Source organism: Podarcis vaucheri, assembly GCF_965113315.1.
Source record: "Podarcis vaucheri genome assembly, chromosome: 1".
Classification (NCBI taxonomy): Eukaryota; Metazoa; Chordata; class Lepidosauria; order Squamata; family Lacertidae; genus Podarcis; species Podarcis vaucheri.
The window spans coordinates 124,665,096-124,688,251 of NC_138759.1; the positions used below are offsets into that span (position 1 = coordinate 124,665,096).

At 46.5% G+C, this 23,156-nt stretch overlaps 2 long non-coding RNA genes across 2 annotated transcripts in view; one reads left to right on the top strand and one right to left on the bottom strand.

Moving 5' to 3' along the window:
* Nucleotides 1–1,052: 1,052 nt before the first annotated feature.
* The window catches only part of LOC309525749, a 76,733-nt gene continuing 54,629 nt past the window's right edge, over nt 1,053–23,156 (bottom strand). The window contains exon 2 of the long non-coding RNA XR_014216528.1: nt 1,053–1,335. This is a non-coding gene — a long non-coding RNA (uncharacterized lncRNA). The remainder of the gene's footprint in view (nt 1,336–23,156) is intronic.
* Nucleotides 2,405–5,939, top strand: LOC309525232. Its single transcript, XR_014216114.1, has 3 exons — nt 2,405–2,499; nt 2,586–4,092; nt 4,507–5,939. It is a non-coding gene; the product is annotated as an uncharacterized lncRNA (long non-coding RNA).

Genomic DNA, 23,156 nt, shown 5'->3' on the forward strand with positions numbered 1-23,156 from the left:
AGGTGTGCTAATATCGTCTTTCTGCTGTCCTGACCAACTCCCATCGCGGCTGATGAAGGCTGGCGGATGGAACAAGGGGCAGCTGCTCTGTTTCACCTGTGTGTATTAAAAATGCCCTGTGAGAAGTGGAGATGATCTGCCCAATGGTGGTATAAAAAAGGGGGCTGGTGTTTTCCCTCCGGTGGGGTGGGGTAAGTGATGGTGGCTGCGTTCAACTAGAGAAGGCGCACCTTCTCGTGCCAAACTATGCCTGCTGCTTCTCCAGGATCTATTTTAAAATCCCAGATTCTCTCCAGGAATGCAAAGCCCACCTCTTTAGTTCAGTAGGCGCTGCTGCGTGAAAAACAAATTGAAATTCTTAATGTGCCTCTTGGATGGCTTGGAATTGACCTTCATGGAAGCTGTGATGGCATCTGAAGATCCAGTAGGATACGGCTTTTGTAAAGCACAGCTTCTCAGAGGCCAGAGAGATTTTTTTTGCCACTCGGTTCTGCAAACTGCATAAACCGGCCATTTTTTGTCAGCCCTGCCAATGTGACGGTGCTGGGAGAAAGAGGAAGGGAATCCCCATAAACAGAGAAACCGTATGCCAGGCATTAATCTGGCTTGAGCTGTACTTCTTGACACACTGGTTTTCTTTTTGGAGCCCTCCATCCCACAAGTGTGTGTATTTAGGGGGGGGCACATTCAACCTCACCCTTGCACCCCAGGGGAGTGTTTTACCTCTGTATCCTGCTGATGGTTTCAGCCGGTGCAAAGTGTGTTTGGAGCGAAGAGCTAAAACGAAACCTGTGTATGCGATTCGTGCCGGCATGCCTGCTTTTCTTGCAAGAGCCGCCCTCAAAATTCTCAAGGGCCAATTTGCACACGTAACGCTTTCTGCTTCTAGAGGTAATACCTCAGTTTCTAGAAAGGGCAGCCTTCTGCCGCTTAGTGCGAATTGTTTTCAAGCTGCTGAGTTCGGAAAGGGGGAAAATAACTCCCGGGGTCATGCAAAATATGTGCGGTTTTTCCTTTTTATATTGTAAGCATTCTCAATGTGTCTTTGTACTGGGTAACCCTAGAATTATTTTCAATCCTTTTTGTTTGTTTGGGGGGGGGAAGAGAAATCTTATTTGGAATTCATACAAATGCTGTAAAATGACTGTTTTTCCTTCTCTTTTTGTTTGTTATATTCTTGAAGCGGACCTCATAAATAAAAGTTGCACTAACCATGTAAAGCAAAAAGCAAAAAAACCCCACCATTTCCCCCCTTGTCAAGATCATTTTCTGCTCTGAAATGTGTGTGTTTGATTTCATCTGTAACGAAGCTTATTTGGAAACAGGTCTCACCAGCTATATTTCCAAGAATATATAGGAGTGTGGAGAGTGTTTCTTGCTTGGCGCCACTCTTAATCTGCAAACTTTTGATGAGCGTTTTTGCCATCTTCATCTTTCTTGTTTACAAAGGCTTCCTTTGCTTATAAAACAGAAAGCAGTAATGGCATTAATGATATACTGTATTTTTCGCTCTATGAGACGCACCAGACCACAAGATGCACCTAGTTTTTGGAGGAGGAAAACAAGAAAAAAAATATTCTGACTCTCAGAAGCCAGAACAGCAAGAGGGATCACTACGCAGTGAAAGCAGCAATCTCTCTTGCTGTTCTGGCTTCTGGGATAGCTGTGCAGCCTGCATTCGCTCCATAAGATGCACACACATTTCCCCTTACTTTTTAGGAGGGAAAAAGTGCGTCTTATAGAGCGAAAAATACGGTAAGTAAAAATACAGCAATGAGCATGGGTTTTAGTTCTGCCTGCATTGTGATCCTGCAAAATTCTGATCTGTGCTTCAGTAACTGGGCACTGTTGGAAAGCTTGCCATTCCAAAACAAGTTCTTCAGTAGCAGTGGCTCAGAGAGAAGCTCACTTCTTAAAGGGCATTGAGGTAGTCGGTGTGGTGTTCGCCAAACACTGTGCTTCAACTTCCACCCACCCTCATCGTTTGCCATAGTGGCTGGAAGCAATGGGATTTGGGAGTCTTGGCAACAGCAGGCTGGCTCCCTCAGATAGAGGTGATCTGGGGGTAACTGGGAAGTAGCCTCCCGGTTGTGTGGAACTTGAAGCGTTCATTGGTTTACAACCACCAGTTCCCAGGCCATCGTAAACAGGTAAAGTATAAAATATCCAAAGAAAGGGGTGCTGGTTGAGACTGGCACAACGGAAGCGTGTCCCTTTAGGGTGACCTTGCCAGCTAACCCACCCTTTTTAATTACATGTGGATGAGCTATGCTCTGAGCCCAAATGCCAGCTGCTCACAAAACGGATACATTAGAAGCATCGTACATGGTTGAAATCGCTAAATTGCAAGGAAGAGAAGCAAACTTGCTTGACTTTAGTGGCACGTTCTGTTTGGTTTGTCCTGAACCTTGATGTTTAAAGAGATGTTCTGGCAAAAGAAAGGGCAGAGCTGTTCCGGGAAGACACCCTTTCGCAGATGAACCCAAGAACATATTTATGGTTAGTAATATATCCATATGTATTTCCAGGTTTTAAATGTCTTGCTGCCCTTGATTAATCACTTTGTTCTTTTAAATTTTCTTAAGGGGAAACTGCATCAAGCCAAGAGAACTTGGGCTGAGGTGACACAGGAGGAGCCTCTACTTATTTTTGCCAGCCTTACTTCTGGATATTTCTTCAGTTCCCCCACTCCCTGTTATGTAGTCGCTAAGAATACATATGGCTCTCGCTCGTAATATAGCCTCAGCGCCCCACATGGGAAGAAAGAAACCTGTCTAACCCTTGATGGTTGCTTGGTTCATGACATAGAGGAAGGTTGAACAATTCTGCTGGGACAGCTTTCAGTGACAATGAGCATTGTTTAATGTTGTCTACCATTGTTCACTTTTGCCCCCTAAAGCAGTCTTCCTCAGCCTGCTGTCCCTCAGTTCTTGTTGGGGCTCCCATTTATAACTAACGATTGTCCAGGCTTTCTGACCTTGATGGGAGTTGTAGTCGAAGGCACCAAGTTTGGAAAAGGCTGCCCTAAAAGTAACACCATTTTAAATACGATGGTTAGATGTCAACAGATCTCAACTTTCTGTATTTCTGAGGGTTGTTAACATCCTCATCCATGATCATTGTGAAATGAATACCCAGCCCAGTGTTTTTTTTTTTCTGGGGGTACAGTGGTACCTTGGTTCTCAAACTTAATCCAATCCGGAAGTCTGTTCCAAAACCAAAGCGTTCCAAAACCAAGGTGTGCCTTCCCACAGAAAGTAATACAAAATGGATTAATCTGTTCCAGACTTTTAAAAACAACCCCTGGAACAGCAATTTAACACGAATTTTACTATTTAATGAGACCGTTGATCTATAAAATGAAAGCAATAAACAATGTACCGCAGTCACACAATCAATCAATCAGTAGCTGAACTGAGTTCCACACAGTCACAAAAACAAAACAAAAAAGCTGCAAAAACAAAAAGGCAAAATAAATGGCAAAATCAGACAGACCTCAGCGTATCATTCAAAATGGAAGTGTGGCTCTCAAATTGGAAGCATAAGACTCAGAACAGCATGTTTGGCTTCTGGGAAAAGTTCACAAACTGGAACACTTCGAGTTTTGCAGTGTTTGGGTTCCAAGTCGTTTGAGTACCAAGGTGTTTGAGAACCACAGTAGCACTGTACTTGAGAGTATGCAGTACTGACACTCTTTCCCTGCCCCCAAATGTTTAAAGTGTGCCACTTACTGTAAAAACTTCGTGTGAATACCAGCACTTTTTTCCTAAAGAAAAGAAAGCACTGACTTCACACAATGGGACTTTTAAAAAACCTGAATGTTTTTAAATGCACAAACCTAGGTATGTCTTTTTATATACCTGGCATGCCCTCTCTTCTGACAAGGCAGCCATACTTGTAAGAAAGACCTTTTCAAAATAGCTGGTTCATTAACGCGAAGGCTGAGCCTGTCTCGTTCTGCCCCATAAGGAGCAGTTAAGGCTTGCCAGGATCTGTGTCCTTGCCTACCCCTGGGAATGATGGGAGAGGCTGCATTTCTGCCCGCCTCTGACACAATAGTGTTGGCCTCTCTCCCTGAGAGGCAGCTCAATGGTAGAATCATAGAATCATAGAGTTGGAAGAGACCACAAGGGCCATCGAGTCCAACCCCCTGCCAAGCAGGAACCACCATCAGAGCACTCCTGACATATGGTTGTCAAGCCTCTGCTTAAAGACCTCCAAAGTAGGAGACTCCACCACACTCCTTGGCAGCAAATTCCACTGTCAAACAGCTCTTACTGTCAGGAAGTTCTTCCTAATGTTTAGGTGGAATCTTCTTTCTTGTAGTTTGGATCCATTGCTCCGTGCCCGCTTCTCTGGAGCAGCAGAAAACAACCTTTCTCCCTCCTCTATGTGACATCCTTTTATATACTTGAACATGGCTATCATATCACCCCTTAACCTCCTCTTCTCCAGGCTAAACATGCCCAGCTCCCTTAGCCGTTCCTCATAAGGCATCGTTTCCAGGTAGGCAGAGCTCTCTTACCTGAAATGATGAAAACACACGACTGTCTCCAACTCGCTGTTCTCTTGCCACATAATTGCCCCCTAACTTGGAATAGGCAAAGGGAAGCACACATAAATGTGGACATATGAGCCTCCCTTCACTGTCTCAAAACCTGGAGTGGAAGTAACAGTTGAATAGATTAGTTTGTGCTTGCTTTTACCGTTCTGGGATTTCCAGAGACCAAAAAGCAGCCGCAGAGAGGATTTGGCAAGAAGCTTCCTCTGGTGTGCAAACTGAAATAAGATTATTATGGGGCAGGGAGGGAAATTGAGGAACAGTGCTCCCTGCTCGTTGAAGCTGGGGAGATGCCTTATCTGAGCAGTATTCTCCCCGGGTTTGATTTGTGTAAATAGGACTGCATGCGTGGCTTGTAAATATTGCCACTGGTGCCACGATGCCCTTCCTTAGTTCAGTCGAGTGTAGTTTTCACTGCATATGCTCTAGAGCAGCCTAACTCAACCTGTGGGTCCCCAGATGTTGAACTACAACTCCCATCACCCCTAGCTAGCAAGGCCACAGCTCAGGGATGATGGGAGTTGTAGTCCAACAATATCCAGGGACCCACAGGTTGAGAACCGCTGCTCTAGAGCATGGGTAGGCAAACTAAGGCCCCGGGGGCCGTATCTGGCCCAATCGCCTTCTAAATCTGGCCTGCAGACGGTCCGGGAATCAGTGTGTTTTTGCATTAGTAGAATGTGCCCTTTTATTTAAAATGCACCTCAGGGTTATTTGTGAGGCCTGCCTGGTGTTTTTACATGAATAGAACGTGTGCTTTTATTTAAAATGCATCTCAGGGTTATTTGTGGGGCGCAGGAATTTGTTCACCCCCCAAAAAAAATGTAGTCCGGCCCCCCACAAGGTCCGAGGGATAGTGGACCGGCCCCCTGCTGAAAAAGTTTGCTGACCCCTGCTCTAGAGGCCATTGTTGCAGCACAGCTTTGTTTAGGAGCTGCTTGGTGACTACAAGCGAGGCAGTTGTGCCTTTTCTCAGTGGCTTTCAGGAATGGGGAGTGGGGCATTGGGACTTGGGACATGGTAGACCCACATCTGAACGGTGCATGCTTCCTAGTGTTAAAGCAGGCAGGGCAGGCTGCAAAACTATTTACATTAGGCAAGCATCAGTAACAACATAAATATCCATCCCTCGCTCAGCATTGCCAAATGTCAGACTGAATACTCCCTCTAGTGGTGTACGGTTGCACGGTTGATGCCAACATTACCAAAAAGAGAGAGAGAGATTGCTCTTCTGCCGCCAAATATCTTGAGCCCATGAGCTCAGGCTTTCTGCCATTTGTACCTATAGACCCCCGCGATTTTATATCGAATTGTCCTGTTGTGTAGGAAAATGTGATTGCGTGTGCACACAGCTGACATGCTGGCTTGGATCGCAAAGCAGTTTTGAAATATACTCAGAGTCGCAAAGTGATTTCATGCTCTTTATTCAGCTCATAGTGGTGAGGAGGAATGAATGAAAGTCCCCTCAGAGTATCTGCTTTATATACATTATTTACACAATGGGCTGCACATGATAGGTTAATTCTGGAATTCTACTGTAAGCCAATCAGGTTGTGGATTCACTTATATCTGGAGCATGATTGGGTGGTTCCTGCCAACCAATCATACTGCTGCATTGTTCTTGGACCAATCAGACTGCTGCATTCTGAATCCTATTGTTCTAGGACCAATCAGACTGCTGCAATTTGGATCCTATTGTTCTAGGACCAATCAGACTGCTGCAGTTTGGATCCTATTCAACTCAGTACATAACAAGTTTGCCACAAGTGGAAGGGCAGTATTGTTTGTGCAAGGCAACATGATGTTCCAGCCATGATGGCTCAGTCATAGGACATCTCCTTTTCAGGCAAAAGGTCCACCTCCAGTCCGTGTCCTGAGGCAGATGGACCAACAGTCTGGTTCAGTGCAAGGCAACTTCCTATGCTCCTTGACCCTAAAAGGAGTGGCTTTGAGGCCCAGCAGGTTGTAAAGACCCTGCAGGTGCCCCTATTTTCCAGGGACAGTCCCCGATTCACAAAAACCATCCTGGTTTCTGATTTGATGCCTAAATGTCCCGCTTTTCCTTAGGGCACCCGTAGTTCCATTGGATTAATGTTGGAGGGTATGGAGTTCTGCAACCCCTGAGCCAAGGAGATAAGTGAATATACAACCTTAAGGCAACCCTGTATAGGGAAGTTTTTAAATATTTTTATAAAGAAGGCTGATCGCCAAAGAATTGATGCTTTTGAATTATGGTGCTGGAGGAGACTCTTGAGAGTCCCATGGACTGCAAGAAGATCAAACTTATCCATTCTGAAGGAAATCAGCCCTGAGTGCTCACTGGAAGGACAGATCCTGAAGCTGAGGCTCCAATACTTTGGCCACCTCATGAGAAGAGAGGACTCCCTGGAAAAGACCCTGATGTTAGGAAAGATGGAGGGCACAAGGAGAAGAGGACGACAGAGGACGAGATGGTTGGACAGTGTTCTCGAAGCTACCAGCATGAGTTTGACCAAACTGTGGGAGGCAGTGGAGGACAGGAGTGCCTGGTGTGCTCTGGTCCATGGGGTCACGAAGAGTCAGACACGACTAAACAACAAATATATGCTGGAAGCCACCCAGAGTGGCTGGGGCAACCCAATCAGATGATGGGGTACTATTATTATTATTATTTAATAAGACGTCCCTATTTTTGTCAGAGAAATGTTGGAGGGTATGCTGTAATAGGGGAGAGGAGAAACCAGGAAAGTCCCTCTACAAGACCTGAGTTTGCCTCCCTGTGTTCTGTGGATCCAGCCCACTGATTTACCACATAATTTGCCGTTGCAGCTGTAGTTTGGCGATACATTGAGCATTTTCTCTTAAAGATCCCTCACTCGTCTTTCCCCCAGCGCAAACTACAGTCGCCAAGGTTCCCTGGGAAGAGATAATAGCTTTTAAACTAGTTTTAAATATGTCGTGTGGAGCAACACCCCCATTTCTCACTTGGGAAATGGGCTAAGTGGCATTCGTTTCGCAGTTCTGTCTTCTGCTTTGCATGGCTCCGCATCTGAGGAGTAAGGAGGGGAAACGCTTAGCTAGATGCCTGCAACAGCGTCTCTTGGGATAGTTATTTCAGCTGAAGGCACGTTGCTCTATCAGGAGAAGGTAAAAGCTGTTTAAGCATTATGGATTGCAGAATCCCATTTCTCCAAAGGAGAAACAAAAACACAGTTTGAAAGAGACTGCAGTGGGCATTGATCCTCCAGGTTATCTGAAGGTTATACATTATAATATTTTGCGATGCATGTATGTTTGTATGCTGAATATTGCTGGGTTTTAAATGCAATTTTTATCAGCTCTAACGAAATGTGTGTGCTTTTGTCTGGCTGGAATGTGAATGTGAACTCCAACCATGCCTCTTAACTTGCCTGAAAGGGGATGGAGGTGTGCATGTTTTGAACCCTTGACTTTTGTGTGGCTCGGAGGAGGCACAAGGTCCTGTTTTGTTGCTCTGGCCACACAGCTGTCGTTAGCCTGCAACCTTTGGAAGGTATCGCATGAGACAAAGTTGTTCTTGGCTTGAGAAAAGTTTCCCAACCTCTGTTTGAAAAGTGTTGGCTTTCCCTGGAGAGATGGCATACCCGCTAACATTTCTTAGATGAAAATAGGGACATTCTCTTCAAAACTGGGAAGCTTCTCCCGTGTTTTATCTGTCATATATACATATACATATACATATACATATACATATACATATACATATACATATACATATACATATACATATACATATACAGAGGCTCTCTGACCAGAGTGGTGGGAGTCTGATCTTTCCACCACTTTCAATTGTTCTCTGAGATGAGGAGAGCAGGAAAAAGGAAAAGCAGAACATTCCAGGATCAAATCAGACACTGGGATGGTTTCTGCAATTCAGGGCTGCCCTGGAAAATCGTGAGGTTATGAGATAGCACAGGTATTGTGGTAGAATCAACCCTAATGACAATTTAGACTTTCAACCGGTGGGGTGGGGGGATGTTTGGCTTTGTACAGTCAAACCTCAGTTCCTGAACACCTCTGTTTTGGAACATTTCAGCTCCCGAATGCCAAAAACCCAGAAGTAACTGCTCCAGTTTCTGAACAGTTTTTGGAAGTTGGAACGGATTAAGTTCGAAAATCGATGTTCCACTGTACAATTGTACCTTGGAAGTCAAATGGAATCTGTTCCCGAAGTCCATTCGACTTCCAAAATGTTCGGAAATCAAAGCACGGCTTCTGATTGGCTGCAGGAAGCCCCATCATACGTCCGGCTTCCAAAAATAGTTTGCAAACTGGCGTTCGGGAGCCAAAATGTTCAAAAACTAAGCTGCTCGAAAACCAAGGTAGTACTGTACTGCCTAGTTTGCTCTGTCCAGTGTAACCCATCACCATGGTATCGCTGCCCTTGAGGCATTCTGAAAATGCATGGAAGTTGGTCAAGATGAAGGAGCTTTTGAGAATCAGGAGTGGTGAGGAGGAACTAGAATAAATAGCAGTTTACACCTGCTATTTTTCTTTTTTTTCCTGTTATTGGGGGGGGGGATAAGACACTCTTATGCGTTATGGAATTGTTTGCTCTTTCCTCCCCACCCCCCGCTTGATTGGCATGAGATTTAATTTGAGCTAATCAGCTTGAGCAGGCAAAGTGAAAGTGCAGCTCTTGCCTGATTGCAGCCTCGAATGTGGTTTGATTGTGAAGCACGGCAATATCTGCATTTTATGCACTTTTACAGTAGGATTTCAGGAAAGCAAACCAGCAGGGTCTGGGGGAGGAAAAACCTGCAACCCAAGGACCCAACGTTCATCCAACTTTCATGTGCAACCCTCTGCAAGCAGTCAGTTGGGGTGGAAAATGGCAACATGGACAGGGAGATAGAGGGAGGGGAGATGGAGTAGCTCAGAGAGAGAAAACTATGCAGAGGACTCATCTATATAGCTGCAAATAAAACGTTTTAAGTGTGTTTTACATGCAATATACAATGTGACTCTAGATGGCGATGGTGAGCTTTATGGGAAATTCAATTTTTTTTAAAAAAAGGTTAAAAAAAGAAGCATTTTCAGGGCATTTTTTATATGTGTCTATATTCCACCTCTGTCTACAATTTGGTTGTGAGACTGCTCATCATCTAATACACCCCTGGCTGACTTTCACCGTGAGTCAACAGCCCTATGCTGGAAGTAGCTAGCTTGACTTTGCAAATTGGTCCAAGAAGGAGTGCCAGGGACAGACAACAAGGAGCGGCTACTGCCTTCATGCTGTGATTGTAGGCATTGCCGAGTTTCCTGGCTGGACAATGCTGGACTGAGTGGAGCCTTTGGTCTAATAGGTGGTCTAAACCACTGTGCCTCTTGCGCTTGCTGATCAGAAGGTCAGCGGTTCAAATCCCCGTGATGGGGTGAGCTCCTGTTGCTTTGTCCCAGCTCCTGCCAACCTAGCAGTTCGAAAGCTCACCAGCGCAAGTAAATAAATAGGTACTGCTGTGGCAGGAAGGTAAACGGCATTTCCGTGTGCTCTGGTTTCTGTCACGGTGTTCTGTTGCACCAGAAGCGGTTTAGTCATGCTGGCCACATGACCCGGAAAGCTGTCTGTGGACAAACGCTGGCTCCCTCGGCCTGAAAGCAAGATGAGCGCCGCACCCCATGAGTTGCCTTTGACTGGACTTAACCATCCAGGGGTCCTTTATCTTTAAAGGTAAAGGGACCCCTGACCATTAGGTCCAGTCGTGACCGACACTGGGGTTGCGGCCCTCATCTCGCTTTATTGGCCGAGAGAGCCGGCGTACAGCTTCCGGGTCATGTGGCCAGCATGACTAAGCCGCTTCTGGCGAACCAGAGCAGCACACGGAAATACCATTTACCTTCCTGCTGGAGCGGTACCTATTTATCTACTTGCACTTTGACGTGCTTTTGAACTGCTAGGTTGGCAGGAGCTGGGACTGAGCAACGGGAGCTCACCCTGTCAAGGGGATTCGAGCCGCCGACCTTCTGATCGGCAAGTCCTAGGCTCTGTGGTTAAACCACAGCACCACCCGCGTCCTCCCTTTATCTTTACCTTTAGTCTAATAAAGAAAGGCAGTTCTGATGAGCAATGCTGATGTTCTGCTATGGTAGGTTTGGGAAACCATTGTCCCTTCAGATGTTGCCAAACTCCCATTAGCCCCAGCAAGCATGGCCAAAATAGTCAGGGATGATGGGAGCTGTAGTTCGGAAACAAAGGTTCCCCACGCCTGCCCTAGGCAAAAAACCAACTTTTACAATATGATCGTCATCAGCTTATTCGGGGACCAGTTTTATGTCATTTGTAACCAGAGTCCTTGGGGACTGCGATGGAATTCCGGTCTTTAAAACTATGGTGCTAAAGAGCAGAAGTGTGTTTTCCCTGCTCTCCAACTTGTACAGAAGGTGGCAGTGGTTAGGAAACATTTTCTTTTTCCCTGGAACTCTGCCTGAATTTTGGAACAGAAGAGAGATATCACACAGAACGTTTGATGTTTATTTTGAAAGCTAGGGGAGAAGGAGCCTGTTGCATAGCATTAGGAAGGTGCTTCTATCACACCCAGTGCTATTTTTCTACAAAAAGGGGTGCCGGAACTCACCACGAACACCTCTCTCCTTCTCCTACAGTGGCAATGGTGCCCACTAGAGAGGTGTTTCGGTGTGTTCCAGCTGAAAAAAAGCCCTGCCCGCACCATACATTTAATGCACATTTAAATCACCTGGCTTTCCTATGTCGGGCTACCTTTGAAGGTGACCTGGAAACTGCAATTAATCCAGAATGTGGCAGCTAGACTGGTGGCTGGGACTGGCCGCCGGGACCACATTAACACCGGTCCTGAGAGATCTGCATTGGCTCCCGGTACGTTTCCGAGCACAATTCAAAGTGTTGGTGCTGACCTTGAAAGCCCTAAACAGCCTCGGTCCTGTATACCTGAAGGAGCGTCTCCACTCCCATCGTTCAGCCTGGACACTGAGATCCAGCGCTGAGGGCCTTCTGGCGGTTCCCTCATCGTGAGAAGTGAGGTTACAGGGAACCAGACAGAGGGCCTTCTCGGTAGTGGCGCCCACCCTGTGGAACACCCTCCCTTCAGATGTGAAGGAAATAAGCAGCTATCCTATCTTTGAAAGACATCTGAAGGCAGCCCTGTTTAGGGAAGTTTTTAATATTTAATGCTGTATTGTTTTTAACACTTGATTGGGAGCCGCCCAGAGTGGCTGGGGAAACTCAGCCAGATGGGCAGGGTATAAATAATAAATTATTATTATATTCCTCCCAAAGCATCCTGGGAACTGTAGTTTGTAACAGGTGCTGAGCATTGCCACTCTGTGGTGTAAACAAGAGATCCCAGCATTTTTTATTTGGAGGGAAGTCATGTGCTTTAAATGTGCTTTAAATGTGCGGTGTGCTTTAGATTTAAATGTTGGTTTTGTGGCTGTAACATTTCAGTAGGAACATTCTCCCCGTCAGGAGTTCAGCCTACACACGAGTAGGGCCCTGGTAGAGACACATGCCCAACTGGCATCTTCTCCCCCTCCTGGTCAATTGTTCGGGAGCTTCAAAAGCTTTCTTCAGCCTGAACATCACAGCGACTGATGCCAACCGACACTGGCACACTTAGGAATCCGCAGAGTTTGTGTTTCATGTGTGACAGACCTCAGTAGCTCAGCATTTTGGCTAATCTACTTTATTTACATATAAACACACACGGAGCACTGCAACAGGGCTTCCTCTCTCTCTAGCGTCAGACAGCAAAGAGAAAAAGAACAAAGGACAATAGTCCCACTTCACGGAACACAGTAACACAAACATCCTGTCTTCTCCGTCACTTCCCACTTTGTGGAGTCAAAACATATACTGTCATGTGATAGACAAAAATCCCATGACTGCAATCATGGAGCAGGAATTCTAACACTCCCATGCGGAAGAGGTTTCGCTAGCTGGGAAGGAGAATGATACAGAGCACCGTACATTCCATCAAACTCTCCGCCCCCGCATTTATAGCTTTTTTTAAAAAAATCATAAAAATAGTTGAAATAGAATCCCCTCACCCTGCAGGAGCCATCTGTTCAACATTGACCTTAATTTTCCGGATGAGTGCTTCAAACATTTTAAAGCCATGTCTACATTTCATTTAGCAGGAACCTCAGGTGCTGGAAAGTAAAAGAGTCTGGAGCGTTCTGAAGGCACACACGCCATTATCCAGTAAATTGTTCTCTTCATATAATTTAGTGAATGGCTTGGTAAATATTTGACAGTTCTCTACTGGCTAGTTTAGCTTTAATCCTCTAATACATAGCACAGCACAAGCCCCCAGCATTCAGACGTTTCCCCCCATTTCAGGTTATAGTTTGACTTGTTCACATTTATGCAAGTGAGTTATATCAGTGATATGCCTCTTTTAGAGTACAATCCCAGCCATGTCTGATCAGAAGTAAGTGCTACTAAATTCAGCGGGGCTTACTGCTGGATACACGGGGTTAGCATTGCAGCCTTACTCTCTGTTTTATAGTGTCCATAAAATACGTGCTGTTAATATCAATCAAAATCTGACCTTGCCTTCTCAGGAAGCGCTTCCTCTCACACACTGAAGCACCCGATTCTCACTGTTCCTATATCTTGTATGTGGGAGGAAATTAAATATATGAATCCCTGTAGACCCACGTGTGTGGGTGAACAGCAAAAGAATCAGCTGGGTACCTGGATTTAAAATGCAGAGCTAGCACACAGAGAACTCCAGTAGCAAAAATAAGCAGCACAGTATGGTGTTTGGAATATAGGTTGCTAGACCTTTTTCTCCTGTTCAGCTGCACATAGCAGCTTCCCTCTTTCTACCCCTCTTGCAGTGAGCAAACCGCACACTGCTATGTAAGTTTAAAATGATTTACTTACAGATTCAAAGTCTCTATCATGCATTGTTCCACACCGCAGCAAGGATAACACAGGTAAAATACTCTTGGGTATTTTAGTTCCAAACATGTGCTGTAAGCTTGGGAGCATGCTCTCACACATCCATCTTGTTACATGGTGCAGAGAGAGAGGAAGGAAGGAAGGAAGGAAGGAAGGAAGGAAGGAAGGAGTTTTCACTTTCACTCCAGAAGAAAGTGTGACCTAGCTGAGTCTATCTAGCAATACAACTCTGTGGTTCTTTACCCCTTCATGCTCTAACTAGCAGTCGTGCATGTTTGACTGCAATCTCCCACACTGCAGTCCTCTGTGCCGTTTCCCATCATAGCCGTCAACCGTCTCTTATTTAGCGGGAAACTCCCTTATCCCAGCACCGTTTCCCACTGCTGTCCCTTATTGATGATGTCCCTTAAATTTCCCGGGTTTCAAAGGAAGCAGCTCCTCTCCCTCCCTCCTTGCCAGCCAGGGAGGAGGGAGGCTCCAACTGTGTTGCTTGGCTGCGTTGCTCACCCAATAAGGAGTCTAAGAATGACTGGGGGGTGGAGCTTGCATGCCTTGTGCCCGGCCGCGTTGCCTGGGGACTAGCCTTTGCTCAGCACTTCCCAGCGGAGAGGTGACGGTGGTTTTCCTTGCTGCATCCCCTTTGCCGGGTTGCTGTGCTGTGGGAACCACCGCTTGAGGCTTCGTTTGGCTGCTGGCTGGGCTTCCTGCCTTTCGCTCGGAGGGGCTCAGAAGTCGAAGATACCTGTGCTTGGAATCGGATGGATATGTCATCGACGGCCCCCTCAGCCTTGCCAGGGAAAAGGTCTGTCTGGAGCGGGGGCACATGGTGGGGGGGAAAGGAAAGGAGCTGGTTGAGTGCAATGGCGGGCGGTGATCTCGTGGGAGGGGGGGCTTTTGGATTTGTTTTGGAGGCTCCTTCGATTGACTGTTATGGGGGAAAGGAAAGGAGCTGGTGGCTAAAATCCCTTATTTTGGCCGCTGATCCCTTATTTTCGAGGCTGCTGGTCCCTTATTTTCAAATCTGTAAGTTGACAGCTATGTTTCCCATCCTGTCCTCCTACCCTAAAGAGCAAAATGTTCAAGGGTAGTAGGGGGCTTAAGTGGATAGAGAAGTTTGGCAAAAACTGGCTGCTCCGATTGTGTGAGCGGAAGTACTTTTCTTTCCACTACAGAGGAGCTTCTCAAACCATTCTGGTCTGTGAGCTCCATTCAGAAAGTCTACCGAAAGATTGCAGAACTGTTGAGAATAATATGAACTTGCCTTGCCTTAACGTTTTCTGATAACAGAGATTGAGACCATGTTGTTTGAGTCTGTATTACTGAACAGGCTAACAAGGCCCTGGTTTTGTCGCTGTAATTTCCGTAATAATGGTGTTGTGATACCAGGAGACGGAGACAAAATGCTGTCTGAAATATATATCATTTTGCTGACTGAGGACAACTTCTTCGGTCTAGAATTAATAACGAGGGAAAGCAGGAAAGAACATTGCAAGCTTCTTTATCAGAGCAATAATGCTTGTTTATATTTACGAAAGGTCCTACTTCATCTGTATAAATATAAGAGAAAATTACTCTCTGCTTCTTTATATGATTCCAGCGAGGTTTCGAGGAATGTCTATAAAACCAGAACTGATCACTGTTTGCAGGAGGGAAAACCTTTCTCCCACATTTGGTGGTCCTGCTCTAAAATATCTTTGTTCTGGGAAAAGCTTTGTTATGCAATGATTCATTGTTCCTTTGAATCCTTTAATTATATTGTTAGGATTTTAGAAGCAACGGCATACAAGGAACATTATGAGCTTGCTTAGAACTTATTGCCAGCGTCAAAAAATCCCTGTTGACAGTATTTGCTGGAAGAAGACAGCTCCGCCATTGAAATGTTGGTTGGCCAACATGTGACATATAGGGAGGAAAGAGTTGTCAAATGCACTAGACACCCCCACCCCCTTAACTTCAGTGTGCTCTAAGGCAGCAATGTGAACACACTTGAGGACTCTTTTCTCCTCTCAGCCCTAGACAGCATGGGCAAGGGGGTGGGACAATGGGAGGCGAAGAGACAATGGGGATCCAGCAAATGGAAGGTCACAAGAAGATGTAGGGGAGCATGACCAATTTGGTTCACTGGGTGCCTAGCCTTGGGCGCTGCAGTGACATCACAATTAATATTTAGAATGGAGCACAAGAGGCGGGGGGCGGCGGCAAATTTGGATGTTGTGCAGGGTGCCACTGAAATTTGAGACACAAGAGTGACCAAGTCAGTGATGGCAAAGCTTTTAGAGAACGAGTGTCCAAACTGCAACCCAAAACCCACTTATTTATCGCAAAGTGCCAAACGGCATTTTAACCTGAATTGGTGCATAATCTTCAGTAGCTGTCACTACTCTGACTCCTATTTAGCCCTAAAGAAAGAAGTACAGTGGTATCTCAGGTTACAGATGCTTCAGGTTGCAGACGCTTCAGGTTACAGACTCTCCTAACCCAGAAATTGTACCTCGGGTTAAGAACTTTGCTTCAGGATGAGAACAGAAATCGCACAGCGGTGGCAGCAGGAGGCCCCATTAGCTAAAGTGGTACTGTAATAAATTAAAATCTGCCCTTATTCCCTTATAGAGCCCTTTGTAGGTTCTCCATCGGCCGGAGGAAAAAACAGAGGCCAAACAGAGAAAGGAGGAGGACCCAGAACCAAGGTGTCTCCGCCCTTATATAGACATTTTAAATTGCCCACCTTGGAGTCAAAGACCACCCCCAGAAATATCATGCCTACATCACAGAAAAGGCGGTCTGAAACAGAAATTTGAATGTTGTTTTTCTCCTGACGTTGTTTATCTCCTTTCTGGCAGGTTACTTGATTGGATACCCTGCTTACTAGATTGGATTGCCTGGGGAGCCTGGCCAGTCTTTTGTAATGATAAATACCGTATTTTTCGCTCTATAGGACGCACTTTTTCCCCTCCAAAAATGAAGGGGAAATGTGTGTGCATCCTATGGAGCGAATGCAGGATCCTCGGCTTCGCCGCGAGGCGCCTGTCCTGGAAGCTGGAGGAGGAACAGAAGGGTCTCCTTCTGTTCCTTCTCCAGCTTCGCTGAAGGGCGCTGCGCCTTTTCCCTCTCTGCGCAGCACCTCTCCTGTGAAGCAGAGGCGCTGCGCAGAGAGAGAGAGAAGGCGCAGCGCCCCTTGAACGACGCGCCTGCCATGCGAAGCCGGAGCAGGAACAGAAGGGACTCCTTCTGTTCTTCCTCCCGCTTCGCAGCGACGCGCCTGTCCAGCGAAGCCCGAGGAGGAGCAGAAGGGTCTCCTTCTGTTCCTTCTCCAGCTTCGCTGAAGGGGCGCTGAGCCCTCTCCCTCTCTGCACAGCGCCTCTCCTGTGAAGGAGAGGCGCTGCGCAGAGAGAGAGAAGGCGTAGCGCCCCTTGAGCGAAGCGCCTGTCATGCGAAGCCGGAGCAGGAACAGAAGGGACTCCTTCTGTTCTTCCTCCCGCTTCGCAGCGACGCGCCTGTCCAGCGAAGCCCGAGGAGCAGCAGAAGGGTCTCCTTCTGTTCCTTCTCCAGCTTCGCTGAAGGGGCGCTGAGCCCTCTCCCTCTCTGCACAGCGCCTCTCCTGTGAAGGAGAGGCGCTGCGCAGAGAGAGAGAAGGCATAGCGCCCCTTGAGCGAAGCGCCTGTCATGCGAAGCCGGAGCAGGAACAGAAGGGACTCCTTCTGTTCTTCCTCCCGCTTCCCAGCGACGCGCCTGTCCAGCGAAGCCCGAGGAGCAGCAGAAGGGTCTCCTTCTGTTCCTTCTCCAGCTTTGCTGAAGGGGCGCTGCACCCTCTCCCTCTCTGCACAGCGCCTCTCCTGTGAAGCAGAGGCGCTGCGCAGAGAGAGAGAGAAGGCGCAGCGCCCCTTGAACGACGCGCCTGCCATGCGAAGCCGGAGCAGGAACAGAAGGGTCTCCTTCTGTTCCTTCTCCAGTTTCGCTGAAGGGGCGCTGCGCCCTCTCCCTCTCTGCACAGCGCCTCTCCTGTGAAGGCGCAGTGTCCCTTCAGCGACGCGTCTGTCCTGGCTTCTGCCTTAGCCCTGCGCAGCCTCTTCGGGCAGGAGGAGCCTTCATCCCGCTGCCCTGAAGAGGCTTGGCGCGTCTACCCCAGAAGCCAGAACAGCCACACAGTATCCCGGAAGCCAGATCCCTCTTGCTGTTCTGGCTTCTGGGGTTCAGAATAAGTTTTTCTTGTTTTCCGCCTCCAAAAACTAGGTGCGCCCTATGGTCCGGTGCGCCCTATGGTGCGAAAAATACGGTACTTAGTTCCTGGGCCATGTCACACCCTATTCAAACACAGACATACCCTTAAGACAGGATTTGTGAAGGCACAGACAATGGGGAGGCTTTTCCATTTTCCTTGACCTTGCAGAGAAAACATTTGGACAGTTTGGGAATCAAAAATGGTTCCAGGTCAGTCTTCCTGTGCTTATCTATGTACGTGCTTGGTTAGTACACTTACGAACATTTAACATATATCTAAGACCTCAAAATTCCTATCACAGTACCTCAGGTTAAGAACAGTTTCAGGTTAAGAATGGACCTCAAGAACAAATTAAGTTCTTAACCTGAGGTACCACTGTACCTGGTTACCATATTGCATTGTATCTGGGGAATTTGTGTGAAGTCTAGGCAAGCTCTCTCAGTGTTCGCATTGAAAGAGAAGATGTACCATATTTTTCACTCCATAGGGTACTCCATAGGGCGCACCTAGTTTTAGGGGGGGAAATAAAGAGAAAAAAAATTATTTCACCCCCCCGCCCCAAAGAGCAAAGAAGCCAAGACAGCGAGCAGGATCCATCCCGCCATGCTCAGAAGGCTTGCGGATAGCTGCCTGAAGCCCGGGGAGCGCAGCGGCAGTTGGCACTGTGCTCTCCGGGCTTCAGGCTTCAGGCTGCCATCCGCAAGCCTTCGGAGTGCTCCGAAGGCTTGCAGATAGCTGCCTGAAGCCAGGAGAGCGAGAGGGGTGGGTGCGCACTGACCCCTCTCGCTCCAGGCTTCAGTGAAAGCCTGCATTCACTCCATAGGACGCACACGAATTTCCCCTTCATTTTTGGAGGGGAAAAAGTGCATCCTATAGAGCAAAAAATACAGTATATACATCTTTTTGCCATTCATTAACCTAACAGTTACCCATTCTCAGCACCGTTGTTTGCCTTCTTTAAGGTAAGTGTAGTTAATATGTTTTTACATCACCACCATGAGACCGGGTTTGTTTTCTCTATGAGATACTCATCTTCTCTGTTAGGATAAAATATTGTTTCTGCAGCAGCAGCCGCAGCAGCAGCTGCAGCAGGTTTTAGAGAAAATACATTCTGACAGTGTTTTCCCTGCTCCCTCACCCACCCCTGACTGGCCCCTACGCAGGGTGTCCAGCGTGGGCCCAGGCACGTCCTCACCCACTGCACTTGGCTGTGGTTGAGCTGGGTGAAGAAGTACTCCAGAAAGTGGGAGGCGATCATGGCGCGGTGAGGCTGGTGGGGCCCGGAGCCCCGGTGCCGGGTGAGGGGCAACGAGGACGGGGCAGAGGTGGGCATGGCCCTGCCTGGCTACCTGGCGCTGGAACAAAGTGGCTTCTTGAAGCTCGCCATTGATGCCATGCCCCCCTGCCAGCTCCCGCATGATGCGCCCTGCCCGGCGCCTCCCATTGGCCCTGGCTTGTTGTTGTTTAGTCGTTTAGTCATGTCCAACTCTTCGTGACCCCATGGACCAGAGCACGCCAGGCACTCCTGTCTTCCACTGCCTCCCGCAGCTTGGCCAAACTCATGTTTGTAGCTTCGAGAACACCGTCCAACCATCTTGTCCTCTGTCGTCCCCTTCTCCTTGTGCCCTCCATCTTTCCTAACATCAGGGTCTTTTCCAGGGAGTCTTCTCTTCTCATGAGGTGGCCAAAGTATTGGAGCCTCAGCTTCACGATCTGTCCTTCCAGTGAGCACTCAGGGCTGATTTCCTTCAGAATGGATAGGTTTGATCTTCTTGCAGTCCGTGGGACTCTCAAGAGTCTCCTCCAGCACCATAATTCAAAAGCATCAGTTCTTCAGCGATCAGCCTTCTTTATGGTCCAGCTCTCACTTCCATACATCACTACTGGGAAAACCATAGCTTTTACTATACAGACCTTTGTTGGCAAGGTGATGTCTCTGCTTTTTAAGATGCTAGAGGGTGTGTAAAGCATCAACCTCGCAGCAGCAGGAGGAGGAAGATGGCAGCTCGGCTGTCCAAGTTGAGCTGAGGACTCTATGCGCCACCCTCGCCTTCTGCCAGCTCTGTGCTGGGGCGATGGCACGCATGCCCACAGAGAGGGCTCTGAGTGCTCCCTCTGGCATGAGTGCCATAGGTTCACCACCACTGCCCTAAGTGCTACTGTAGAAGGTAACAGAGATTCCTCAGTTCTGTTTTAAAGCAGACCTCTTCATATCAGACACATGTATTACACATTTTTTTTAAAAAAGTAATATTTATTGAAGTTTAACAAACATTTAGAGAATTTCAAAATTTAAACTTAAAAAAAACAGGAACAAAAAATACAAAAACAAGACACATAGAAAAAACAAAATAGAAAACAGTTTACACAGAAATAAAAAGAAAAGAAAAAGAATCAATACTTTCATATCATATACTTCATTTACTAGTTTCCTGACCTCCTCACACCTCCCTTTTTGTATTCCAATTCAGATATTTAATTCAGCAAGTCCTTACCCTCTATCACTTATCCATTACTCAGCATCTTAACCTATTATAAATATATATATTTTCCTCCATTATCAGTCCATATTTACATATTCTTGTTAATCTTTTTACCAACACCACTTATTTTCAATCCAACATCCCTTTAACATTCATTAATTTTACAGTATTTCTGCAAGTAGTCTTTAAATTTTTTCCAATCTTCTTCTACCGCCTCTTCTCCCTGATCTCGGACTCTGCCAGTCATTTCTGCCAGTTCCATGTACTCTATCACCTTCATCTGCCATTCTTCCAAGGTGGGTAGATCTTGTGTCTTCCAATACTTTGCGATGAGTATTCTTGCTGCTGTTGTAGCGTACATAAACAAAGTTCTATCCTTCTTTAACACCAATTGGCCGACCATGCCCAGGAGAAAGGCCTCTGGTTTCTTCAGGAAGGTATACCTAAATACCTTTTTCATCTCATTATATATCATTTCCCAGAAAGCCTTAATCCTTGGGCACGTCCACCAAAGGTGAAAGAATGCTCCTTCAGTTTCTTTACATTTCCAGCATTTATTATCGGGCAAATGATAGATTTTTGCAAGCTTGACTGGGGTCATGTACCACCTGTAAATCATTTTCATAATATTCTCTCTTATGGCATTACATGCCGTGAATTTCATACCTGTGGTCCACAACTGTTCCCAGTCAGCAAACATAATGTTATGACCAACGTCCTGTGCCCATTTAATCATAGCAGATTTAACCGTTTCATCCTGAGTATTCCATTTCAACAGCAAGTTATACATCTTTGACAAAATCTTGGTTTTGGGTTCTAACAGTTCTGTTTCCAACTTTGATTTTTCCACCTGGAAGCCATTTTTTTTGTCCAAATTGTATGCCTCTCTTATTTGATAATAATGAAGCCAATCTCGCACTTTGTCTTTTAATTTCTCAAAACTCTGCAATTTCAATTTGTCTCCTTCTTGCTCCAAAATCTCCCAATATTTTGGCCATTTGGCCTCCATATTTGGCCTTTTCTGAGCCTTTGCCTCCATTGGTTTTATTTTCAAGTAAGTCCTTATACCTTGTCCAAACATTAAATAGTGCTCTCCTGACAATATGGTTTTTAAATGCTTTATGGGCTTTAACCTTGCCGTACCACAAGTATGCATGCCACCCAAAAACGTTATTAAAACCTTCCAGATCCAAAATGTCAGTGTTCTCAAGAAGTAGCCAATCTTTCAACCAGCAGAAAGCTGCTGATTCATAGTAAAGTTTAAGGTCTGGCAGGGCAAACCCCCCTCTTTTGCATCAGTTAATATTTTAAATTTTATTCTGGGCTTCTTGCCCTGCCAGACAAATCTAGATATGTCTCTCTGCCACTTCTTGAAACAGTCCATCTTGTCTACACATTTTGCTACAAGCTGCATGACTCTGGAAGCTGAGACAGTCAAATCAATGTCCTATTGAAGTATTATGGGTGATTTGGATATTCTGTCTTGGAAGCTAACTGTTCTCTGTATGTAATACAGCAGTTAAGTGATAGCATTGATGTGTAATTGGGAAAAATAATGAGATGAGAGACGGACAAAAACTTTAAATCCCAGTTTCATCAAGAGACAAGATCAAGGAGCCTGGGCTAATATGTGAGAAAATTGCTTTCTGTTCCACTATTTAATGCAATCATCACCTTGCTTGCTTGTGGAAATGCTTTTTCTTAGTAGCCCACTGAATCTGATTTGGAGAATGCCTTGCAGAACTCAAATACAGAATTACCCTAATTTTAAAATGCAAAATACCAAATTGTCATGGAGGAGGATTTTTTGTACACACACTCTGAAAGAAAATAGCAGCTATTTTCAGGAAAAGCGTTACCAAGTGCTTTGTGGTGCAGAGCTGATAAAAAAAAAGTATTCCGCCCAATTTAAGTTTAAGACCAATATTTAGAAATTTAACACATGTAGCCATTATACAGGCTAGTGATATTCTATTATTGGTGTAAGCTATGTTATTGAAAAAATCACATGCATTGTTCCTTAAAGGCTCTGGATGTTTTTATGGCTATATGTCTCACTCGTAGTTGCACTGCGTTATAGGGTTTGTAGTCTTCAGGCTGTAAAAGCGTGGACTTTGGTCTCTTTGCAAAGTATTCAGTAACCTGTGTTACTGACTCTGCTCTCAGGGCTGTGGCTCAGTAGTTGGGTGCCTAGTTTGCATACAGAAAATCCCAGATTCAGTGCCAGGGATCTCCAGGTGGGACTGGGAAGAAAAAATCCTGTCTACAATGCCGTGGACTAGAGCCACTGGCAGTACCAATCTGTGATCAGTGAGATGACTATGAGGCAGCTTCTTCTGCACATCCCTGTGGGCAAGGAAGGAGCCCAGAGCCCAGGAACACTGCAAAGTGGGAAGAAGTAGGACCATAGCTGTCAACTTACAGATTTGAAAATAAGGGACCAGCAGCCAAAAGAAGGGATTTTAGCCACCAGCTCCTTTCCTTTCCCCCATAACAGTCAATCGAAGGAGCCTCCAAAACAAATCCAAAAGCCCCCCCTCCCACGAGATCGCCGCCCACCATTGTACTCAACCAGCTCCTTTCCTTTTCCCCCACCATGTGCCCCCGCTCCAGACAGACCTTTTCCCTGGCAAGGCTGAGGGGGCCGTCGATGACATATCCATCCGATTCTGAGCACAGGTATCTTCGACTTCTGAGCCCCTCCAAGCCAAAGGCAGAAAGCCCAGCCAGCAGCCAAACGAAGCCTCAAGCAGTGGTTCCCACAGCGCAGCAACCCGGCAAAGGGGATGAAGCAAGGAAAGCCACCGCCACCTCTCCGCTGGGAAGCGCTGAGCAAAGGCTAGTCCCCAGGCAACGCGGCCGGGCACAAGGCATGCAAGCTCCACTCCCCAGTCATTCTTAGACTCCTTACTGGGTGTGCAACGCAGCCAAGCAACACAGTTGGAGCCTCCCTCCTCCCTGGCCGGCAAGGAGGGAGGGAGAGGAGCTTCT